The following is a 24,823-nucleotide window of genomic DNA, read 5'->3' as shown; positions in this document are numbered from 1 at the left end:
GAACCATTTTGGACAGATAGCTCAGTATGCTAGGGCACTGTGGCTGAGCTCTGTAGCAACCCAAGGGTTGCAGGTTCGATCCCCAGCAAGGTCCACTCAGCCTTTCATCCTTCCGAGGTCAATAAAATGAGCAGCGCCTTGAGACCCTTACGGGTAATTAGCCGTGCTTTACAAGTACCCCATACATACATACATTTCCCTGTGCTAATCTGTTTTGTAGTTTTTTTCCAGTGAAAAACCCAAACATTTTATAATTTTTTTCAGCGGACACAGCAGGTTACCCCTTTAACTGCTGAACCATTTTGGACAGATAGCTCAGTATGCTAAGGCACTGTGGCTTAGCTCTGTAGCAACCCAAGGGTTGCAAGTTTGATCCCCAGCAAGGTCCACTCAGCCTTTCATCCTTCCGAGGTTGATAAAATGAGCAGCGCCTTGAGACCCTTACAGGTGATTAGCCGTGCTTTACAAGTACCCCATACATACATACATTTCGCTGTGCTAAGCTGTTTTGTAGTTTTTTTTCCAGTGAAAAACCCAAACATTTTATAATTTTTTTCAGCGGACACAGCAGATTTAAACTATACCCTAGTTTTATGTATAAATCGTGATGTGAGAAATCTGCCACTAAAATGTGTAAAAAATAATAATATTCTAAATAAAAATTTTAATAAACAAGATTATAAACAACTAGGTGATAAGCCTGCCCAGTGGGCAGTCTATTTTTTTTAAAGTGAGGTCTATCTATCCCTATCCATCTATCTCTGTCCCTATCCCTCTATCCCTGTCCCTATTCCTCTATCCCTATCCCTCTGTCCCTATTCCCCTATCCCTCTGTCCCTGTCCCTATCCCTTTGTCCCTATCCCTCTGTCCCTATCCCTCTGTCCCTCTATTCCTATCCTTCTGTCCCAATCCTTTTGTCCCTATCCCTCTGTCCCTGTCCCTATCCCTCTATCCCTATCCCTCTGTCCCTATCCCTCTGTCCCTGTCCCTATAGCTCTCCCTCTGTCCCTTTCCCTCTATCCCTATTCCTCTATCCCTATTCCTCTGCCCCTATCCCTCTGTCCCTATCCCTCTGTCCATATCTTTGTCCCTCTCCCTCTATCCCTATCCCTATTCCTCTGTCTCTGTCCCACTATCCCTATCCCTCTGTCCCTATTCCTCTGTCCCTCTATATCTTTGTCCCTGCACCTCTGTCCCTATCCCTATTTCTATGTCCCTATCCCTCTATCCCGTCCCTATCCCTCTGTCCCTATCCTTCTGTTGCTATTCTTCTATCCCTGTCCCTATCCCTCTGTCCCTGTCCCTATACCTCTGTCCCTGTCCCAATACCTCTGTCCCTGATCCCCCCTAAAACAGCTCTCTAACCATCCCCCTTCTATTGTCGCCATCTTAGGTACTGGCAGCTTTCTGACAGTACCTATAAACCCCTTTTTTGCTATTTTATTTTTATTTTATTTTTTCTGTAGTGTAGTGGTCCAACCACTTTCAACCCCCCCCCCCCCCCCGCGTTCGGCATTTATCGCCCCCTCAAACCTCTTTTCTGTAGTGTAGCTGCCCCATCCCTCCATGTCCTTTTTTCTGTAGTAGGGCACTCCGACTCTCCCCCATTCCCTTTGTAGCTGCCCCATCCCTCCCTGCCCTTTTTTTTCTGTAGTAGGGCACTCAAACTCCCTCCCCTTCCCTCCCCCTCCGCTGTTGAGTTGCCCACCCACAACCCGCCTCCCACCCACACCTCTCGCTGGCACCAGCAGAAGATTATTACGGATGGTGACACACAATGTGTCACCATCTGTAACGATCAGGCGTCTGGCCTCATATGGAGACGGAGCACTGATCGCTCTCCGGCTCCATATGCAGCAGATACCTGACGCTTTAGGAGCTCCTGCTCTCAGCTGTTATGTTGCAGCTGAGAGCTGAAGCTCCTAAAGCTGTCTCAAGCTGCAGGTTGCACGCGTAACTGGCGACGAACGCGTTAGAAACGCCATTATGTAAAAAGAAGGGATTGTTCTCATATAAATAAGGGGCTTTTGGTACAGTGATGTAACTTTAATCTGCACGAATGATACTCTGTTCAAACAAATGGATATTTATTCACGCCAGATGATTATTACCACAGAGATCACCTGGCTTTTAAAATTTATATTGGGCTAGATTACAAGTGAGGCGCAAACGGTTTTGCGCAAGTGATATCGTGTTTTTGTGAGCCTTTTTCATTACGCTAATATTACAAGTTAAGCGAAATTGCCATTTATGCTTCAATACTTACCGCAATCTCATTTTTTGTCATATATTGCATTGGTAAAATGCTTTGACCAACCTAACTGCTTCCTAACCTGGTGTGAAAGACTTAATGCATTCATGACTCATTCGTCCGACAATGATTGAAAAGACCCTGCTCTAGTGTGATTGGTTGTTCTAAAAGAGGGAGTGGGGTTGCTTAAAGGGACAGTCTAGACCTAAGACATAATTTTGATTACTTGTTGTTACGTACCAGAGAAGCATCATGGAACTGGTCCCACATCTATAAGCTTGTAAGAAGTAAATTAAACTTTTAAATATTCAGCGTTTGTTAGGAGTGGAAAATGGCTGCAAGCTCCGCCCACCTATTGCTTGAATATTTTGGTATGCAACATTTCTCCAATCATGATCAACCCGTGAATAAGTTTTCCTACTCACACACACTGATTTGTGCATGTGCAATTTGAAATAGCTACCTGAACAATAATAAATATGCACTGCTAAACTGTCATACAAAAAAACTGCTAACTGGACAAGAAAAAAGCTGTGGGTGGTGCTTGGCAGACATTTTCAGCTGCCCACAAACAATGGTTATGCTTTGAGTGCTAAGCAATTTCCCACCAGGGTGCTAAGCTGGATTTGAGGGTTGTTTTTTTAAAATCTTCAAGACTTACACCATTGGAAAGGTTAGGCAATTACCTTTCCAACGGTGGGTCTTGGGGGTCTGTAGCTGCTTAAATGCCTGAGATACAGGTTTCTAAGCAGCATTCCCCCTTTTTCCTATACTGGCCAATGTAATTTTTAAATAAAGATGCGCAGTGACGTCATCACGTCATTGCACGTGACATCACCACGCAAAACGTGAAGCCCCGGCGATGCCTGTCACTATACAGGCCAGATCCCTAGGGTGGGAGTCAGTGGGAGCCCCCATATTGCCCTTAAGGTGGGTGAGTGCTAGCGATGGCTCTGAGCACCTGACTGGGGAAATTTGCGACGGCTCAGAGCCGTCGTTAGCACTCAAAGGGTTAAAAGTTTTATGTACTTCTTACAAACTGTTGCAAGGTGCTTGTCTAGTATGTAATAGGTAATAATGAATAAGTATTGGAATAGACTGTCCCTTTAAGTGATTGCTTGATTCCGCTAGCAGATGCTGCCTTTCTCGCTGCAAACACAAGTGAGCAGGTTCCCTGCTTTAAAGTCTTGTTTTCCGGCATATTGATAAATGGTGCCCAAAAAGAAATATGTTTTATGTTTTTTTGGTATATCTTTAAGTTCTATGATGTTTTATTACAGAAAGAGAAAACATTGATATAACATGCAACAACCTAGAAAGTAGAGCTATTTTTGTTTAAATGACAATATATTTTTGTAAGAATGGTTTAAGCAAAAGGAAAAATTGGAAGGGCTTAAAATAGTAAAAAAAACTATCGGCTAGATTACGAGTCTTGCGTTAGGCTTAAATAGCAGCGTTGACCGGTCCCAATGCTGCTTTTTAATGCCCGCTAGTATTACGAGTCTTGCAGGTACAGGCGTATTGCTCACTTTTTTGGCCAGACGTGGAAATACCGCAAATCCACTTACGTCAATTGCATACCCTCTTTTTTCAAAGGGACTTGCATAGCGCCGGTATTACGAGTCTGCCAAAATGTGAGCGGTAGACCCTCTCCTGTCAAGCCTGGTACCGCATTTTAAAGTCAGTAGTTAAGATTTGGCTGATAGAATTCTATCAGACAATCGGAATTAAGGTAAAAAAAATCCTATTGGTTGATGCAATCAGCCAATAGGATTGAAGTTCAATCCTATTGGCTGATGCAATCAGCCAATAGAATGCGAGCTCAATCCTATTGGCTGATTGGATCAGCCAATAGGATTGAACTTCAATCCTATTGGCTGATTGCATCAGCCAATAGGATTTTTTCTACCTTAATTCTGATTGGCTGATAGAATTCTATTAGCCAATCGGAATTGAAGGGACGTTATCTTGGATGACGTCACTTAAAGGTACCTTCATTCTGTGTTAGCCGTCTATTGAAGAGGATGCTCTGCGTTGGATGTCTTGAAGATGGACCCGCTCCGTGCCGGATGGATGAAGATAGAAGATGCCATCTGGATGAAGACTTCTGCCTGTCTGGAGGACCACTTCGCCTGGCTTGGATGAAGACTTCTCCAGGCTTCGTTGAGGACTTCGGCCCGGTTGGGTGAAGACTTCTCCCGCTAAGGTGATCTTCAAGGGGTTAGTGTTAGTTTTTTTAAGAGGGTATTGGGTGGGTTTTAGAGTGGGGTTGGTTGTGTGGCTGGTGGGTTTTAATGTTGGGGGGGGATTTGTAATTTTTTTTACAGGTAAGAGAGCTGATTACTTTGGGGCAATGCCTCGCAAAAGGCCCTTTTAAGGGCTATTTGTAATTTAGTGTAGGGTAGGGCTTTTTTATTTTGGGGGGGCTTTTTATTTTGTTAGGGGGATTAGATTAGGTGTAATAAGTTTAAAAATCTTGTAATTTGTTTATTATTTTCTGTAATTTAGTGGGGGGGGGGGGGGGGGTTTGTACTAGAGATAATTTTATTTAATTGTATTTAATTTAGGGAAGTAATTTAATTATAGTGTAGTGTTAGGTGTAATTGTAACCTAGGTTAGGTTTTATTTTACAGGTAAATTTGTATTTATTTTAGCTAGGTAGTTAGTAAATAGTTAACTATTTAGTAACTATTCTACCTAGTTAAAATAAATACAAACTTGCCTGTAAAATAAAAATAAATCCTAAGATAGACTTAGGTTTAGGGGTTAATAACTTTAATATAGTGGCAGCGACGTTGGGGGCGGCAGATTAGGGGTTAATAAATGTAGGTAGGTGGCGTCGATGTTAGGGCCGGCAGATTAGGGGTTAATAATATTTAACTAATGTTTGCGAGGCAGGAGCGCGGCGGTTTAGGGGTTAATATGTTTATTATAGTGGCGGCGACGTTGGGGGCAGCAGATTAGGGGTTAATAAATGTAGGTAGGTGGCGGCGACATTGGGGGCAGCAGATTAGGGGTTAATAAATATAATGTAGGTGTCGGCGATGTTGGGGGCAGCAGATTAGGGGTTCATAAGTGTAATGTAGGTGGTGATAGTGTCCGGAGTGGCAGATTAGGGGCGAACAGCGGCAAACTCACAAACAAGACACGGAGTCTTCAACAGAAAGTTGGTATTAAGAGGTGCTCACCAAATGTAATGGAAGAGTCGATCCAGCAAGTCATGAAGAAAGAAAGAGGCAGCACACTTGGTTTTCAAAAAACAGAAGTCGGAAATGTATTCTAGGTTTTCAGTAGCTACACAGACATACCAACACATACCCCCTTCTTCCGCTCTCTGTGTTGGTATGTCTGTGTAGCGACTGAAAACTTGGAATACATTTCTGACTTCTGTTTTTTTAAAACCAAGGCCTAGATTTAGAGTTTGGCGTTAGCCATCAAAAGCAGTGTTAAGGGGTCCTAACGCTGCTTTTTACCACCCGCTGGTATTTAGAGTCAGGCAGGAAAGGGTCTACCGCTCACTTTCTTTCTGCGACTCGAGGCTACCGCAGATCCCCTTACGTCAATTGCGTATCCTATCTTTTCAACGGGATTTGCATAATGCTGGTATTACGAGTCTTGGAAGAAGTGAGCGGTAGAGCCTCTACCGACAAGACTCCTACCGACAAAAAAAGTCAGTAGTTAAGAGCTTTATGGGCTAACGCGGGAACATAAAGCTCCTAACTACTGTGATATAAAGTACACTAATACCCATAAACTACCTATGAACCCCTAAACTGAGGGCCCCCACATCGCAAACCCTATAATACATTTTTTTAACCCCTAATCTGCCGCTCCGGACACCGCCGCAACCTAAATTATCCCTACGAACCCCTAATCTGCTGCCCCTAACATCGCCGACACCTATATTATATTTATTACCCCCTAATCTGCCCCCCCCCCCAACGTCGCCGCCACCTACCTACACTTATTAACCCCTAATCTGCCGACCGGACCTTGCCGCCACTATAATAAATGTATTAACCCCTAAACCGCCACACTCCCGCCACGCAAACACTATAATAAATTTTATTAACCCCTAATCTGCCCTCCCTAACATCGCCGCCACCTACCTACAAATATTAACCCCTAATCTCCCGCCCCCATAATAAAGTTATTAATCCCTAAACCTAAGTCTAACCCTAACCCTAACACCCCCCTAACTTAAATATAATTTAAATTAATCTAAATAAATTTACTATCATTAAATAAATTATTCCTATTTAAAGCTAAATACTTACCTATAAAATAAACCCTAATATAGCTACAATATAATTAATAATTACATTGTAGTTATTTTAGGATTTATACTTATTTTACAGGCAACTTTGTATTTAATTTAACTAGGTACAATAGCTACCTAGTTAAAATAATTACAAAATTACCTGTAAAATAAATCCTAACCTAAGTTACAAATACACCTAACACTACACTATCAATAAATTAATTAAATAAATTACCTACAATTAGCTAAACTAAAATACAATTAAATAAACTAATCTATAATACAAAAAAATCCCAATAAATTACAGAAATTTTTTTTTTTTTTACATGAAGTAAACTAATTACACCTAATCTAAGCCCCCTAATAAAATAAAAAAGCCCCCCAAAATAATAAAATGCCCTACCCTATTCTAAATTACAAAAGTAATCAGCTCTTTTACCAGCCCTTAAAAGGGCTTTTTGCGGGGCATTGCCCCAAAGTAATCAGCTCTTTTACCTGTAAATAAAAATACAACCCCCCCAAAATTAAAACCCACCACCCACATACCCCTACTCTAACCCACCCAAACCCCCCTTAAATAAACCTAACACTAACCCCCTGAAGATCTCCCTACCTTGAGTCATCTTCACCCAGCCGAGCCGAATTCTTCATCCAAGCGGAGCAAGAAGATGTCCTCCATCCGGTAGAAGTCTTCATCCAAGTGGGGCAAGAAGAGGTCCTCCATCCGGTAGAAGTCTTCACCCAAGCGGGGTCTTCTATCTTCATCCATCCGGAGTGGAGCCATCTTCCATTCAGCCGACGCGGAGCCATCCTCTTCAACCGACGGACTAACGACGAATGACGGTTCCTTTAAGAGACGTCATCCAAGATGGCGTCCCTCGAATTCCGATTGGCTGATAGGATTCTATAAGCCAATCGGATAGGATTCTATCAGCCAATCGGATTGACCTCGCATTCTATTGGCTATTCCGGATGGAGGACATCTTCTTGCTCCGCTTGGATGAAGAATTCGGCTTGGCTGGGTGAAGATGACTCAAGGTAGGTTAGTCTTCAGGGGGTTAGTGTTAGGTTTATTTAAGGGGGGTTTGGGTGGGTTAGAGTAGGGGTATGTGGGTGGTGGGTTTTAATGTTGGGGGGTTGTATTTTTATTTACAGGTAAAAGAGCTGATTACTTTTGTAATTTAGAATAGGGTAGGGCATTTTATTATTTTGGGGGCTTTTTTATTTTATTAGGGGGCTTAGATTAGGTGTAATTAGTTTAAACTTCTTGTAATTTTTTTTTATTTTCTGTAATTTAGTGTTTGTTTTTATTTGTATTATAGATTAGTTTATTTAATTGTATTTTAGTTTAGCTAATTGTAGGTAATTGATTTAATTAATTTATTGGTAGTGTAGTGTTAGGTGTATTTGTAACTTAGGTTAGGATTTATTTTACAGGTAATTTTGTAATTATTTTAACTAGGTAGCTATTAAATAGTTATTAACTATTTAATAGCTATTGTACCTAGTTAAAATAAATACAAAGTTGCCTGTAAGATAAATATAAATCCTTAAATAGCTACAATGTAATTATTAGTTATATTGTAGCTATATTAGGGTTTATTTTATAGGTAAGTATTTAGTTTTAAATAGGAATAATTTATTTAATGATAGTAAATTTATTTAGATTAATTTAAATTATATTTAAGTTAGGGGGGTGTTAGGGTTAGGGTTAGACTTAGGTTTAGGGGTTAATAACTTTATTATAGTAGCTGCGACGTTGGGGGGGGGAAGATTAGGGGTTAATAATTGTAGGTAGGTGGCGGCGATGTTAGGGAAGGCAGATTAGGGGTTAATAAAATTTATTATAGTGTTTGCAAGGCGGGAGTGTGGCGGTTTAGGGGTTAATACATTTATTATAGTGGCGGCGAGGTACGGTCAGCAGATGAGGGGTTAATAATGTTAGGTAGGTGGCGGCGACGTTGAGGGGGGCAGATTAGGGGGTAATAAATATAATATAGATGTCGGCGATGTTAGGGGCAGTAGGTAAAGGGGTTCATAGGTATAATGTAGGTTGCGGCAGTGTCCGGAGCGGCAGATTAGGGGTTAATAATAAAATGCAGGTGTCAGCGATAGCGGGGGCAGCAGATTAGGGGTTAATAAGTGTAATATTAGGAGTGTTTAGACTCGGGGTTCATGTTAGGGTGTTAGGTGTAGACATAAAATGTATTTCCCCTTAGGAATCAATAGGGCTGCGTTAAGGAGTTTTACGCTGCTTTTTTGCAGGTGGTAGACTTTTTTTCAGCCGTCTCTCCCCGTTGATCCCTATGGGGAAATAGTGCACGAGCATGTTACACCAGCTCACCGCTAACGTAAGCAGCGCTGGTATTGGAGTGCTGTAAGGAGCAGAATTTTGCTCAGCGCTCACTTCTTGTCTGGTTTGTAAAAACCCGTAATACCAGCGCTGTCTGTAAGTGAGCGGTGAGCATAAACTGCTCGTTAGCACCGCATAGCCTCTAGTGCAAAACTTGTAATCTAGGTGTAAATATTTTCAGGACAAATTCCCTATTGTATTCATAATAAACTACTATTTATCTATAACAATGAAAAAACACACTATAAATATCAAATTATCAAAACATGTGAACAAAATAAATGTGGTTAGTTAGTACAGTAAAAAAAGAGACACATTGGGTAATATCTGTCAGATGTTACAGTATGGTGTTTTAATGATGTGATTCTGTTCCTGAAGGTAATAAATCATAGTTTATTGTAACATATCTGATAAGTGATGAGATGCAGACTCACGTCATCTTGTTAATGAATAAGGTCATGTGGTTTAGCCATTTAGTTGTCTTTTTCCTATAAATAGATACTGTTCACTACAACGGAAACTCTTTGAATATTTAAGGGACATTATACACTAGATTTTTATTTGCATAAATGTTTTGTAGATGATTCATTTATATAGCCAATACAGGTTTTTTTTATGTATAGTTTTGCTTATTTTTTGATAACATTGAGCTGATTTTCAGACTCCTAACCAAGCCCCAAAGTTTTAGAAGAATACTGATGTATATCTACTCCAGCTTGCTCCTGTTTGTGCAAAGAGTTTTTTCATATGCAGAGGAACTAAACTGGGAGCTTCTAAGTAAACATTTAAACAGTTTTATACTGGATTATAAAACAGTATCTGTGCATCTTATTCTTTATAGTGGTGTCTATTACATGCAGTTAAATGAAAATTGGTGTATACTGTCCCTTTAAAATAGACCTTCTTTAAAGGCTTGGATTATTATACAACCAAATCCTAACCAAAGCTGGAAAATATCAAATAAACTAGATAATGAAGAAGGGGGGCAAAAACCAAGTTCAGTATCATTTAATTCCTGTGATTCTTTTATTATGTATCACCTAGATTACAAGTTTTGCTTGTAACGCTGAAAATATGGCATTTTCAGCGTTAAAACAGCACCGCAGCTATTACAAGTAACATAGTTGTCGGTATAGGTGAACCGCACACCTTTTAGCCTGTAACGCAATGTCAGTACCGCACTCGTAAAAATGACGTTTTTTCATGGGATTCCTACTGCGTCGGTATTACGAGTTTTGCGTTCTGGCTAAAAAGTTAGCAGTACAGCCTAAAGCGACAAGATCTGTAACGCCATCTAAAGTAATTAGTTATGAGTTTTACACTACAAAGCTGTAACATAAAACCCATAACTAATGTGTTACAAAGAACACCCATAAACTACTTATTGACCCCTAAACCGAGGCCCTCCCGCATCGCAAACATTACAATAAATTTATTAAGCCCTAATCTGCCGCTCCCAACATTGCCGCCACTAAAAAGTTTTATTAACCCCTATGCAGCTCTCATACCATTGGCTAATTCGAATTAGCCAATAGAATGAGAGCTGCGTAAATCCTATTGGCTGATTTGAACAACCAATAGGATTTTAGCTGCCCTAATTTCTATTTGCTGATTCACATTTTGCCAATAGGAATGCAAGGGACGCCATCTTGAATCACATCCCTTTCATTGAAGATTCAGTGTATGGCAGCGACCGTATAAAAAGGATCCTCCGCGCTGGATGTCTTCAGGATGGACGCGCTCCGCGCCGGCTGGATGAAGATTGAAGAGGCTGCCTGGATGAAGACTTCTTGCCCCCTGAATGAAGTCTTCACCGGCTGGATGAAGATAGAAGAGGCCGACTAGATGAAGACTTCTTGCCGCATGGATGATGACTTCGCCAGCTGGATGAAGATCCTTCAAGCGGGACTTCAAAAACTGCAAGTGGATCGTCAGGGGGTTAGTGTTAGTTTTTTTTTAAGGGTTTATTGGGTGGGTTTTATTCTTTAGTTTAGGGTCTGGGCAGTAAAAGAGCTAAATGCCCTTTTAAGGGCAATGCCTATACAAATGTCCTTTTCAGGGTAATGGGTAACTTAGGTTTTTTAGATAGTTTTTTTTATTTGGGGGGTTTGGTTGGGTGGTGAGTTTTACTGTTGGGGGGTGTTTTTTTACAGGTTAAAGAGCTGATATCTTTGGGGCAATGCCCCACAAAAGGCCCTTTTAAGGGCCATTGGTAGTTTATTCTAGATTAGGTTTTTTATTTTGGGGGGGGTTATGGGTATTAGAATAGGAATATTTTTTTATTTTTGATAATTTGTTTGTTATTTTGTGTAATGTATATTTTTAGGGGATGTTTGTATTTTTTTGGAGTAAAGAGCTGTTTATCTCAGGGCAATGCCCTAAAAAAGGCCCTTTTAAGGGCCCTTGGTAGTTTGGGGGGTGGGGGTTTGTATAGTGTTAGGGGGTGTTTGTATTTTTTTGGAGTAAAAGAGCTTTTTATCTCAGGGCAATGTCCTACAAAAGGCACTTTTAAGGACCCCCCAAAAGGCCCTTTTAAGGGGCCTTGATAGTTTATTATAGAGTAGGTTTTATTATTTTGGGGTGTTTTTTTTATTTAAGGGTATTAGAATAGGATTAATCTTTATTTTTTTGGATATTTTTTTTTATTTTTTGTAATGGTAGTTTTTTTTTTGTAATGGTAGGTTTTAGTATAAGGCAGGATAGGTTTTATTTGACAGGTACGTTTGCATTTATTTTAACTAGGTAGTTAGTAAATAGTTAATAACTATTTACTAACTAGTCTACCTAGTTAAAATAAATACAAACTTACCTGTGAAATAAAAATAAAACCTAAGCTAGCAACAATATAACTATTAGTTATATTGTAGCTAGCTTAGGTTTTATTTCACAGGTAAGTTTGCATTTAGTTTTAACTAGGTATTATTTAGTTAATAATTGTAAATTTAATTTAGATCTAATTTAATTATGTTAAAGTTAGGGGGGTTAGGGTTAGTTTTAGGGTTAGGTTTAGGGGTTAATATATTTTAATTTAGCTTGTTGCGATGTGGGGGGCTGGCGGTTTAGGGGTTAAAAAGGTTTATTTAGTTAATAATTGTAAATTTAATTTAGCTATATTTTTATTATGTTAAAGTTCGGGGGTGTAAGGTTTAGGTTTAGGGTTACGTTAGGGTTAGGTTTAGGGGTTAATATAGTTTAATTTAGCTTGTTGCGATGTGGGTTTTTTTTTAAGGGTTTATTGGGTGGGTTTTATTCTTTAGTTTAGGGTCTGGGCAGTAAAAGAGCTAAATGCCCTTTTAAGGGCAATGCCTATACAAATGTCCTTTTCAGGGTAATGGGTAACTTAGGTTTTTTAGATAGTTTTTTTTATTTGGGGGGTTTGGTTGGGTGGTGAGTTTTACTGTTGGGGGGTGTTTTTTTACAGGTTAAAGAGCTGATATCTTTGGGGCAATGCCCCACAAAAGGCCCTTTTAAGGGCCATTGGTAGTTTATTCTAGATTAGGTTTTTTATTTTGGGGGGGGTTATGGGTATTAGAATAGGAATATTTTTTTATTTTTGATAATTTGTTTGTTATTTTGTGTAATGTATATTTTTAGGGGATGTTTGTATTTTTTTGGAGTAAAGAGCTGTTTATCTCAGGGCAATGCCCTAAAAAAGGCCCTTTTAAGGGCCCTTGGTAGTTTGGGGGGTGGGGGTTTGTATAGTGTTAGGGGGTGTTTGTATTTTTTTGGAGTAAAAGAGCTTTTTATCTCAGGGCAATGTCCTACAAAAGGCACTTTTAAGGACCCCCCAAAAGGCCCTTTTAAGGGGCCTTGATAGTTTATTATAGAGTAGGTTTTATTATTTTGGGGTGTTTTTTTTATTTAAGGGTATTAGAATAGGATTAATCTTTATTTTTTTGGATATTTTTTTTTATTTTTTGTAATGGTAGTTTTTTTTTTGTAATGGTAGGTTTTAGTATAAGGCAGGATAGGTTTTATTTGACAGGTACGTTTGCATTTATTTTAACTAGGTAGTTAGTAAATAGTTAATAACTATTTACTAACTAGTCTACCTAGTTAAAATAAATACAAACTTACCTGTGAAATAAAAATAAAACCTAAGCTAGCAACAATATAACTATTAGTTATATTGTAGCTAGCTTAGGTTTTATTTCACAGGTAAGTTTGCATTTAGTTTTAACTAGGTATTATTTAGTTAATAATTGTAAATTTAATTTAGATCTAATTTAATTATGTTAAAGTTAGGGGGGTTAGGGTTAGTTTTAGGGTTAGGTTTAGGGGTTAATATATTTTAATTTAGCTTGTTGCGATGTGGGGGGCTGGCGGTTTAGGGGTTAAAAAGGTTTATTTAGTTAATAATTGTAAATTTAATTTAGCTATATTTTTATTATGTTAAAGTTCGGGGGTGTAAGGTTTAGGTTTAGGGTTACGTTAGGGTTAGGTTTAGGGTTTAGGGGTTAATATAGTTTAATTTAGCTTGTTGCGATGTGGGGGTCTGGCGGTTTAGGGGTTAATAACTGTTGGCAGGCGTCTGCGATGTCAGGGGCAGCAGATTAGGGGTGTTTAGACTCAGAAGCCTACTTATCAAGCTGTCAACCGCAAATACGCTAGAATTCTGCATCGTAATTGTGGAGAGCTTGATTCCCCTTAGTTATCAAAGCCGGCAAAAGTTGAAATTTGTGACGTAACATATGATCCGCCGGTCTCTGTCTGACACAGATCAATCCTTACGTCATTACAGATGTTCTGAATGCAAATTCGGCACTATCTGACACCGTTTGCTAGTTAACAAATATCTACCAGGTACGTTCGTCACTATTCCGGCCCAGCTCGCATTCTATTGGCTGATTACAACAGCCAATAGGATTTTTTCAACCTTAATTCTGATTGACTGATAGAATTCTATCAGCCAATCGGAATCTAAGGGACACCATCTTGGATGACGTCATTTAAAGGAACATTCATTGTTCAAGAAGACGTTGAACGAAGAGGATGCTCCGCGTTGGATGTCTTGAAGATGGAGCCGCTCCGCGCTGGATGGATGAAGATAGAAGATGCCGTCTGGGTGAAGACTTCTGCGGGCTTGGATGAAGACTTCGGTCGCTTGGATGAAGACTTCTGCCGGTTTCAATGAGGACTTCTCCCGGCTTCTTTGAGGATGGATGTCGGATCTTCAAAACTGTAAGTGGATCTTCAGGGGTTAGTGTTAGGTTTTTTTAAGGGTTTATTAGGTGGGTTTTAGTTTTAGATTAGGGTTTACCATTTTAAGGGCAATGCCCATCCAAATGCCCTTTTCAGGGCAATGGGGAGCTTAGGTTTTTTTAGTTAGGTTTTTATTTGGGGGGGTTGTTTGTGTGGGTGGTGGGTTTTACTTTTGGGGGGTGTTTGTATTTTTATTTACAGGTAAAATAGATGTTTTTTGGGGGCAATGCCCCACAAAAGGCCATTTTAAGAGCTATTTGTAGTTTATTATAGGTTATGGTTTTTTTTTTTTTTGGGGGGGGCTTTTTTATTTTGATAGGACTCCTAGATTAGGTGTAATTAGTTTAAATATTTGATCATTTCTTTTTTAATTTTGTGTAACAGTGTTTGTTATTTTTTTGTAACTTAGTTTTTTTACTTTGTAATTTTTTATTGTAGATTTAAATTATTTGAGTAGGGTTAGGTTTTTAAATATATAATTTAATTTGTAGTTTACTGTATTTTTAGTATAACAGTTAGGGTAGGTTAATTATTAGTTTAATATAGTTTAATGTAATTGTAATGTAATAGTTAGGGTAGATTAATTAATAGTTTAATATAGTTAATTTAAATCTAAAGATAAGTTTAAATTTATTATAAGATAGGGATGAGTTAATATTTCATATAAAGTTAGCGGGTTGTTAGGTTTAGTGGTTAATAGTTTAATTTAGATTATGGCGATGTGGCGGGCTGTCGGTTTAGGGGTTAATAGGTTTAGTAAGTGGTAGTGATGTGGGAGGCCAGAGGTTTAGGGGTTAATACCTTTATTTAGTTGAGGCGGGTTCCGGGAGCGGCGGGATAGGGGTTAATAACTTTATTAGTGTTGCGGTGGGCTCCGGGAGTGGCGGGATAGGGGTTAATAACTTTATTTAGTTGCGGCGGGGTCCAGGGGTTAAACAGTTTAGTATAGTGGCGGTGCTTAGTGACAGTATACAAATAAAGCTGGGAAACAGCCGAAGAGCAGCAAGATCGATGACTGTTTAATTAACAACAGTCCGCTGCTCATCGCCCCGTACTTGGTGCGTGGCTTTTTGACAGATTTTTATATAAATATGGAGAACATATTCAGGTCCGCGGCCGCGATGTTAGGCAATGTCAGGTGAGCTTAATGGTGCCGTTGAATGCAAGTAAGTTGACGGCTTGATAAGTAGGCCTCTCAGGGTTTATGTTAGGGTGTTAGGTTTAAACTGTCTTTTATTTCCCCCATAAACATCAATGGGGCTGCGTTACGGAGCTTTTGTTTCCGCGATCGCAGGCCTTTTTTTGCCGGCTCCCCCCATTGATGTCTATGAGGAAAGCGTGCACGAGCATGTCAAACACAACTCTTGTTTTGGGAGCGGTATGGAGCTTAAAATTTCCTTATCGCCCGCACAAGCAGTGTTTTTTAAAACTTGTAATAGCAGCGCTATAGGGATTTAAATAACGCTATACTTTTGTGGCGTTTTTTACGTTCCCTATAGCGCTCAAAACTCATAATATAGGTGTATATTCTCAAATTTACCAATATTGTCTAGGTATTATTTCAGCAAATGTGGCTCTAGAATTCATAATCTGAGCTGTTAATAAAGGTGTCTACGGTGGTGGATGTGTTTCTTTGCTAAGTATTTTTATTTTCAAATTGCCTTTCTCTTAAATTTTATGTTAACTTTTCCGCTGTATACTATCTCTTACTTTTTTCCTCACCCCCTTTCACCTGCTGTATCCCCCCATTTATCTTCTAAAGCCTTAGGTTGCTACTGTTTCTGGTCACATGGTGACATCAGTCGGAGGGCTGGACAGAAAACCTAATATACCTGTCAACTAGATTCATAGCTGTTAACACCTTAAAGAATTGGGACTTGTAGAATAACCACTGGGCTGCTGTAGCTTCAAGTTCATTTTTGTAAACATAAATACAGCATGAACAGACAACTTTGTTTAAGAATTCTTATTACTATATTGTGACAGTTCTTTTTCTTTAACAGCTTATTATAACATTGGTATACATTCTGCAGTGTAGCTGAACATAGTTATGTGGTTAGATATTCATGTACATTAAACCTCATTATCACTAAAACATGTGAGCCACATATAATACAGTAGGTTGTATGCCAAAGATCATTTAACCTACTAATCTCAAATATCCAAATTAAGGACTAGATAACAAGTGGAGCGCTAACTTTTTATCTGCTTTTTACGTATTACAAGTTGAAAGTAAACGCACTTGCTCAAGCGCAATCTCGATTTGCACTCGGCGGATTAGCACGACTTCAGAGCGGGAAGAAAAAAGTTGCATTAAATACAACGTAAAAACATATAAAAATACAGTTACACTGATATAAACACTGCCTGATAATACAACATTTTAAAAAAAAGTTATAAGAGCTCAAAGACAGAGGTATAAGTTTAAAAAAAAAAAGTCTGCAAAGGGCTTTAACCTATATTTGCATACATGCACATGTCTAAATATGTTTATGTATGCATATATTTATATATATATATATATATATATATATATATATATATATATGTGTGTGTGTGTGTGTGTGTGTGTGTGTGTGTGTGCGTGTGTACATATATATATCAATGTAAATATTTGCATAGGAAATTAGTACATCTAGGCAAGTATCCCCGCTTGCTTTCCCTCAGAAATTCTTAATATGCAATGTTTCCAATGCACAAGAGAATTGTGGGTAAGATATGCAAATTAGGTATGCAAATTCTCAGGTTTTTTTGCTTCAAAAATACTGTTTTAACACAGCGATCCTTTTAAACAGGAATATGACAGCAAACCAGAAATTTCTGGGGGAAAGCAAGCGGGGATATTTGCCTAGATGTACTAATTTCCTATGCAAATATTTACATTGATTTAATTTTGAGACATGGAGGATTTTAATTTCAGTTTTTTATCTCCCCCCCCATAATTTTAATATATATATATCAGAAGAGAGAGAACAGCACTCCTGAGATAGAACAAAAGCTAGAATAACTTCCATGCCTGTTCATTTCTATTGCAACTCAGGGTGCGCATTATTTTAGCACACTATGGCCTAGATTTGGAGTTTTGTCGGTAACGACCCGCGTAGCTAACGCCGGCTTTTTTCTGGCCGCACCATAAAAATAACTCTGGTATTGAGAGTCCACATAAAGGCTGCGTTAGGCTCCAAAAAAGGAGCGTAGAGCATATTTAACGCAGCTTCAACTCTCGATACCAGAGTTGCTTACGCAAGCGGCCAGCCTCAAAAACGTGCTCGTGCACGATTCCCCCATAGGAAACAATGGGACTGTTTGAGCTGAAAAAAAACCTAACACCTGCAAAAAAGCCGCGTTCAGCTCCTAACGCAGCCCCATTGTTTGCTATGGGGAAACACTTCCTACGTCTGCACCTAACACTCTAACATGTACCCCGAGTCTAAACACCCCTAACCTTACACTTATAAACCCCTAATCTGCCGCCCCCGCTATTGCTGACCCCTGCATATTATTATTAACCCCTAATCTGCCGCTTCGTAAACTGCCGCTACTTACATTATCCCTATGTACCCCTAATCTGCTGCCCCTAACACCGCCGACCCCTATATTATATTTATTAACCCCTAATCTGCCCCCCACAACGTCGCCTCCACCTGCCTACACTTATTAACCCCTAATCTGCCGACCAGACCTGAGCGCTATTATTATAAAGTTATTAACCCCTAATCCGCCTCACTAACCCTATAATAAATAGTATTAACCCCTAATCTGCCCTCCCTAACATCGCCGACACCTAACTTCAATTATTAACCCCTAATCTGCCGACTGGAGCTCACCGCTATTCTAATAAATGTATTAACCCCTAAAGCTAAGTCTAACCCTAACACTAACACCCCCCTAAATTAAATATAATTTACATCTAACATCTAACATCTACATCTAACGAAATTAATTATCTCTTATTAAATAAATTATTCCTATTTAAAGCTAAATACTTACCTGTAAAATAAATCCTAATATTGCTACAATATAAATTATAATTATATTATAGCTATTTTAGGATTAATATTTATTTTACAGGCAACTTTGTAATTATTTTAACCAGGTACAATAGCTATTAAATAGTTAAGAACTATTTAATAGTTACCTAGTTAAAATAATTACAAAATTACCTGTAAAATAAATCCTAACCTAAGTTACAATTAAACCTAACACTATACTATCATTAAATTAATTAAATAAAATACCTACGATTACCTACAATTAAACCTAACACTACACTATCAATAAATAAATTAAATACAATTCCTACAAATAACTACAATGAACTAAACTAACTAAAGTACAAAAAATAAAAAAGAACTAAGTTACAAAAAATAAAAAAATATTTATTCTAAATTACTAAAGTTCAAAGCTCTTTTACCTTACCAGCCCTGAACAGGGCCCTTTGCGGGGCATGCCCCAAGAAGTTCAGCTCTTTTGCCTGTAAAAAAAAACATACAATACCCCCCCCAACATTACAACCCACCACCCACATACCCCTAATCTAACCCAAACCCCCCTTAAATAAACCTAACACTAAGCCCCTGAAGATCATCCTACCTTGACTTCACCTCATCAGGTATCAACGATCCGTCCTGGCTCCAAAATCTTCATCCAACCCAAGCGGGGGCTGGCGATCCATCATCCGGTGGCTGAAGAGGTCCAGAAGAGGCTCCAAAGTCTTCATCCTATCCGGGAAGAAGAGGCGATCCGGACCGGCAACCATCTTGATCCAAGCGGCATCTTCTATCTTCATCCGATGATGACCAGCTCCATCCTGAAGACCTCCACCGCGGACCCATCTTCTTCCGGCGACGTCCAACTGAAGAATGACGGTTCCTTTAAGGGACGTCATCCAAGATGGCGTCCCTCGAATTCCGATTGGCTGATAGGATTCTATCAGCCAATCGGAATTAAGGTAGGAATATTCTGATTGGCTGATGGAATCAGCCAATCAGAATCAAGTTCAATCCGATTGGTTGATCCAATCAGCCAATCAGATTGAGCTCGCATTCTATTGGCTGTTCCGATCAGCCAATAGAATGCAAGCTCAATCTGATTGGCTGATTGGATCAGCCAATCGGATTGAACTTGATTCTGATTGGCTGATGGAATCAGCCAATCAGAATATTCCTACCTTAATTCCGATTGGCTGATAGAATCCTATCAGCCAATCGGAATTCGAGGGACGCCATCTTGGATGACGTCCCTTAAAGGAACCGTCATTCTTCAGTTGGACGTCGCCGGAAGAAGATGGGTCCGCGGTGGAGGTCTTCAGGATGGAGCCGGTCGTCATCGGATGAAGATGGAAGATGCCGCTTGGATCAAGATGTTCGCCGGTCCGGATCGCCTCTTCTTTCCGGATAGGATGAAGACTTTGGAGCCTCTTCTGGACCTCTTCAGCCACCGGATGATAGATCGCCAGCCCCCGTTTGGGTTGGATGAAGATTTTGGAGCCAGGACGGATCGGTGATACCTGGTGAGGTGAAGACAAGGTAGGATGATCTTCAGGGGCTTAGTGTTAGGTTTATTTAAGGGGGTTTGGGTTAGATTAGGGGTATGTGGGTGGTGGGTTGTAATGTTGGGGGGGTATTGTATGTTTTTTTTTACAGACAAAAGAGCTGAACTTCTTGGGGCATGCCCCGCAAAGGGCCCTGTTCAGGGCTGGTAAGGTAAAAGAGCTTTTAACTTTAGTAATTTAGAATAGGGTAGGGCATTTTTTATTTTGGGGGGCTTTGTTGTTTTATTAGGGGACTTAGAGTAGGTGTAATTAGTTTAAAATTGTTGTAATATTTTTCTTATGTTTGTAAATATTTTTTTATTTTTTGTAACTTAGTTCTTTTTTATTTTTTGTACTTTAGTTAGTTTATTTCATTGTAATTATTTGTAGATATTGTATTTAATTAATGTATTGATAGTGTAGTGTTAGGTTTAATTGTAGGTAATTATAGGTATTTTATTTAATTAATTTAATGATAGTATAGTGTTAGGTTTAATTGTAACTTAGGTTAGGATTTATTTTACAGGTAATTTTGTAATTATTTTAACTAGGTAACTATTAAATAGTTCCTAACTATTTAATAGCTATTGTACCTGGTTAAAATAATTACAAAGTTGCCTGTTAAATAAATATTAATCCTAAAATAGCTACAATGTAATTATAATTTATATTGTAACTATATTAGGATTTATTTTACAGGTAAGTATTTAGCTTTAAATAGGAATAATTTATTTAATAAGAGTTAATTAATTTCGTTAGATTAAAATTATATTTAATTTAGGGGGGTGTTAGTGTTAGGGTTAGACTTAGCTTTAGGGGTTAATACATTTATTAGAATAGCGGTGAGCTCCGGTCGGCAGATTAGGGGTTAATAATTGAAGTTAGGTGTCGGCGATGTTAGGGAGGGCAGATTAGGGGTTAATACTGTTTATTATAGGGTTAGTGAGGCGGATTAGGGGTTAATAACTTTATTATAGTAGCGGTGCGGTCCGCTCGGCAGATTAGGGGTTAATAAGTGTAGGCAGGTGGAGGCGACGTTGAGGGGGGCAGATTAGGGGTTAATAAATATAATATAGGGGTCGGCGGTGTTAGGGGCAGCAGATTAGGGGTACATAAGGATAACGTAGGTGGCGGCGCTTTGCGGTCGGCAGATTAGGGGTTAATAAGTGTAGGTAGCTGGCGGCGACGTTGTGGGGGGCAGATTAGGGGTTAATAAATATAATATAGGGGTCGGTGGTGTTAGGGGCAGCAGATTAGGGGTACATAAGGATAACGTAGTTGGCGGTCGGCAGATTAGGGGTTAAAAAAAATTAATCGAGTTGCGGCGATGTGGGGGGACCTCGGTTTAGGGGTACATAGGTAGTTTATGGGTGTTAGTGTACTTTAGAGTACAGTAGTTAAGAGCTTTATAAACCGGCGTTAGCCCAGAAAGCTCTTAACTACTGACTTTTTTCCTGCGGCTGGAGTTTTGTCGTTAGAGTTCTAACGCTCACTTCAGACACGACTCTAAATACCGGAGTTAGAAAAATCCCATTGAAAAGATAGGATACGCAATTTACGTAAGGGGATCTGCGGTATGGAAAAGTCGCGACTGAAAAGTGAGCGTTAGACCCTATTTTGAGTGACTCCAAATACCGGAGGTAGCCTAAAACCAGCGTTAGGAGCCTCTAACGCTGGTTTTCACGGCTAACGCCAAACTCCAAATCTAGGCCTATGCCTTTTCACAGAGAAAAAATATTCTGTAGCATATCAGTCTGACCCTGCCCAATGACAGTCCAGCACCGAAATACCAGGCAATTCTTTTCTGAACAAGAGAAACAACAACCCCAGACGATCATTTTGGCCTTCTGTGGGCCTCGTCAGTGAGGTGTGGTTGTATCTCTCTAAGGGCATGTGTGCATATATTTATATTAACAGTATATATCTATATTCCAATACCTGCATATCTATTCCTTTAGATATATAGGTATAGATATGTATTTTACATTAACATTATCAGATATATATTATTTTCTATGTGAAGAACATAGGAATGTAAAATATGCATAATGCGCATTGGGATTTGCAAGTTAGGACTAAAGCGGTCTGGTTAACGCACATAAAGAATTGCTAATTTCCCAATTATAATAACAATAATAGAAACATTTTCTTATTGTATATAACTCAACTAAATAACAAATAAATATAATAATAATAATAATAATAATAATTATAGAAAAATGTTCCTAAAGTATATAGCTCAAATAAAAAACAAGTACATATAATAATAATAATAATAATAATAATAATAATAATAGTAAAAAATAATAATAATATAAAAAATTTCTTTTAGTATGTAGCTCCCATTAAAACTTTGTTTTGTTTTATTTTCATTATAATTAATCAGAATGAAAGCCCTTTCTTTTCATGTATTTTGTCACCTGAAAAAATCTCTGGGTGCACACCCTAATCAAATCTTTAGCAAACATCTATGTACTGAGCATGTGCACAAGTACATAGCTTATATACATATTTTAGTCTGTGATTGAATAATGGCTGTCACATGAAACAAGAGACCGGCAAATGGGGAAAAAATAAATTTGTCTGAAAAAAATATACTGTATATTTGAAATTCTGAGTGTTATTGCATCACCTTTTTGTAATGTACTTTTTAATTATGCAATTCTACTGTATCTAATGAACTTTTAAATCTTTCAGAGTAACTACATTTTGAGTTCAATATCCCTTTAAAACTTTGTATACTTGAATAAACTGCTCCTAATAAGTGGTAATAACGTAACTCATGGACCAGCGGTTCTGTAACCCAAATTATCGTAAACAAGTGTGTTACTTTCTTCCTGCTAATGTAAAACATTGATATAATCTGATATAATCTAAATTTGCCTATCTTGTAATTATATTACTTATTCTATCAATGTTTGCCACGCTGGAGTTAGATCTTTCTAAAATATATCAGTGTAAAATTGTTTAAAAACTCTTCCAGCCAAAGTCCAAGCAAAATAGTTAAAGGGACACTGAACCCAATTTTTTTTCTTTCGTGATTCAGATAGAGCATGCAATTTTAAGCAGCTTTCTAATTTACTCCTATTATCAAATTTTCTTAATTCTCTTGGTATGTTTTATTTGAAAAGCAAGAATTTAAGTTTAGATACCGGCCCATTTTTGGTGAACAACCTGGGTTGTCCTTGCTGATTGGACAGCACCAGTAAACAAGAGCTGTCCATGGTTCTTAACCAAAAATTTGCTGGCTCCTTAGCTTATATGCCTTGTTTTCCAAATAAAGATAGCAAGAGAACAAAGAAAAAATGATAACAGGAGTGAATTAGAAAGTTGCTTAAAATTGCATGCTCTGTCTGAATCATGAAAGAAAAAAATTTGGGTTCAGTGTCCCCTTAAGTGATTTGCTGTCGATTGTCAACATGACTAAAGTTTCTTATGGCACCACGCTGTCTAAAAATAGTGTCTGATAAATGTATCAAAACCGTCTAACCAGATTTACTTTAAAATGTTAGGGTTTTAAATGGTTGCTATCAAATTCCTTATTGAAATCGATCAATTTGTTCATTGTATTTATATAAATTATAATTTGCTATTCTGCCTAACTATAATAAGTGGCCAATGTGCTATGCACATAAGGTGCATATGATTAGAACCAGAGAGTGGAACCATACCCTACACTACTGATATCATAAATAAGGACACAAAACTATTCTACAGATTATCATGTAAGAAAAAAGTGTTTTTTTTCTACAGTAATTTCAAGATTTGCTTCATTTACATTCCCAGAGTACTGATCTATGAGTATGCGCCGCCTCTAGTTGGTGTGTACGGTGCATGTATGCTCTGTCATATGAACAAGAAGCTTCTGAACATGATTTTGTTTGTTTACATGAAAATGTGAAATAAAAGCTTTTCTAAATTTAAATTGATACCAATATAGCAAATGCTTATTAGCTGATAGGTACGTCCTGTTAATGCGAATCCAGATCTAAGTGTAGTGATCTTTCACAAGAATAAATCCAGCTCCGAAAAGATCCGAATGGCACAAGTGGCCACCTACCTCTACATTTGGATCCTTATGAAGGATTTAAATGCACATATCTAATTAGTAGGAAGTACCTATAAACCATTTAACATTAACATAAAATGCACAACTAATACTGATACTGATATATTGGTTTCAATTTCAATTTAAAAAACATTCTCTTCAATTTGTTTTCAAAAATTGTCTAAATTCTGCTCTTTCATAAAGATGACAAAAGATTTTTGAGCTCAGTGTCTTTGTAAAGGGACGGGAAAACCACAATTTTTCTTTCATGACTCAGCTAGAGCATATCATTTGAAACAACTTTCCAATTTACTTGTATTTTTTCTAATTTGCTTTGTTCTCTTAGTATCCTTTGTTGATGGAACAGCAATCCACTACTAGGAGCTAGATGAACACATCAGGTGAGCCAATGACAAGACCTATAAATGTGCACTGACCAATCAGCAGCTAGCTCTAAGTAGTGTATTTTTCCTCCTGAGCCTACCTTGGAATGCTTTTCAACAAGAAACACTTAAATAATGAAGCAAATTAGATCAAGTAAATTGGAAAGTTGTTTAAAATTGCTTGCTCTGAAAAATTGCATGCTTTAGCTAGACGAAAGACTTCCGGAGGAGGAGTTCAGGTGTGTGGTCGTTTGGAGCACCTGTGCAGTATCACCTCCACTACAGGCTCTTGGCGAAATTCTCGCGCCCAAACCCACAGACCATGGGAGGCCTGTTCAGCTGATACATCGCTTCTGGAACGAATTCAGTGCCACGACATTGCACTGAGCTGCAACCTGCAGTTGGTTGAACACTTGTATTTTTCTATATTGAATGATACCAGTAGTAACAGCTGGTGACTTTACCTACTCTATGGTAATTTGATAATATACCAGAACGTGACCCGGTGGTGCCCCGGTGGTGCCTCTGATCTGATCCTCTAGACTTACCCAGCTGAGACCTCCCATACGGCTGATTGTCTGACAGTTGTCAGGCTTGAAGCGGAGAACCGGCTGTGCTTCCTTTGTCCTGCACTTGTGAAGATCGCGGCTGCATTGACTGCTTTCTGCTGTGCTGTCCCACTGGTGAGCCGAGACGTTCCGGCTGTCCAGACCTTCAAGGACCCAAGTTAGTTTTGATACCTGCTTACAGGAGAGAGGGGGGCAGGGAGGCTTGGAGGCTCTTTTCCTCGG

Source organism: Bombina bombina, chromosome 2 (genome assembly GCF_027579735.1).
Source record: "Bombina bombina isolate aBomBom1 chromosome 2, aBomBom1.pri, whole genome shotgun sequence".
In the NCBI taxonomy this organism is placed as follows: Eukaryota; Metazoa; Chordata; class Amphibia; order Anura; family Bombinatoridae; genus Bombina; species Bombina bombina.
The sequence above is the reverse complement of the archived record's forward strand: the minus strand, read 5'-3'. Positions refer to the sequence as shown.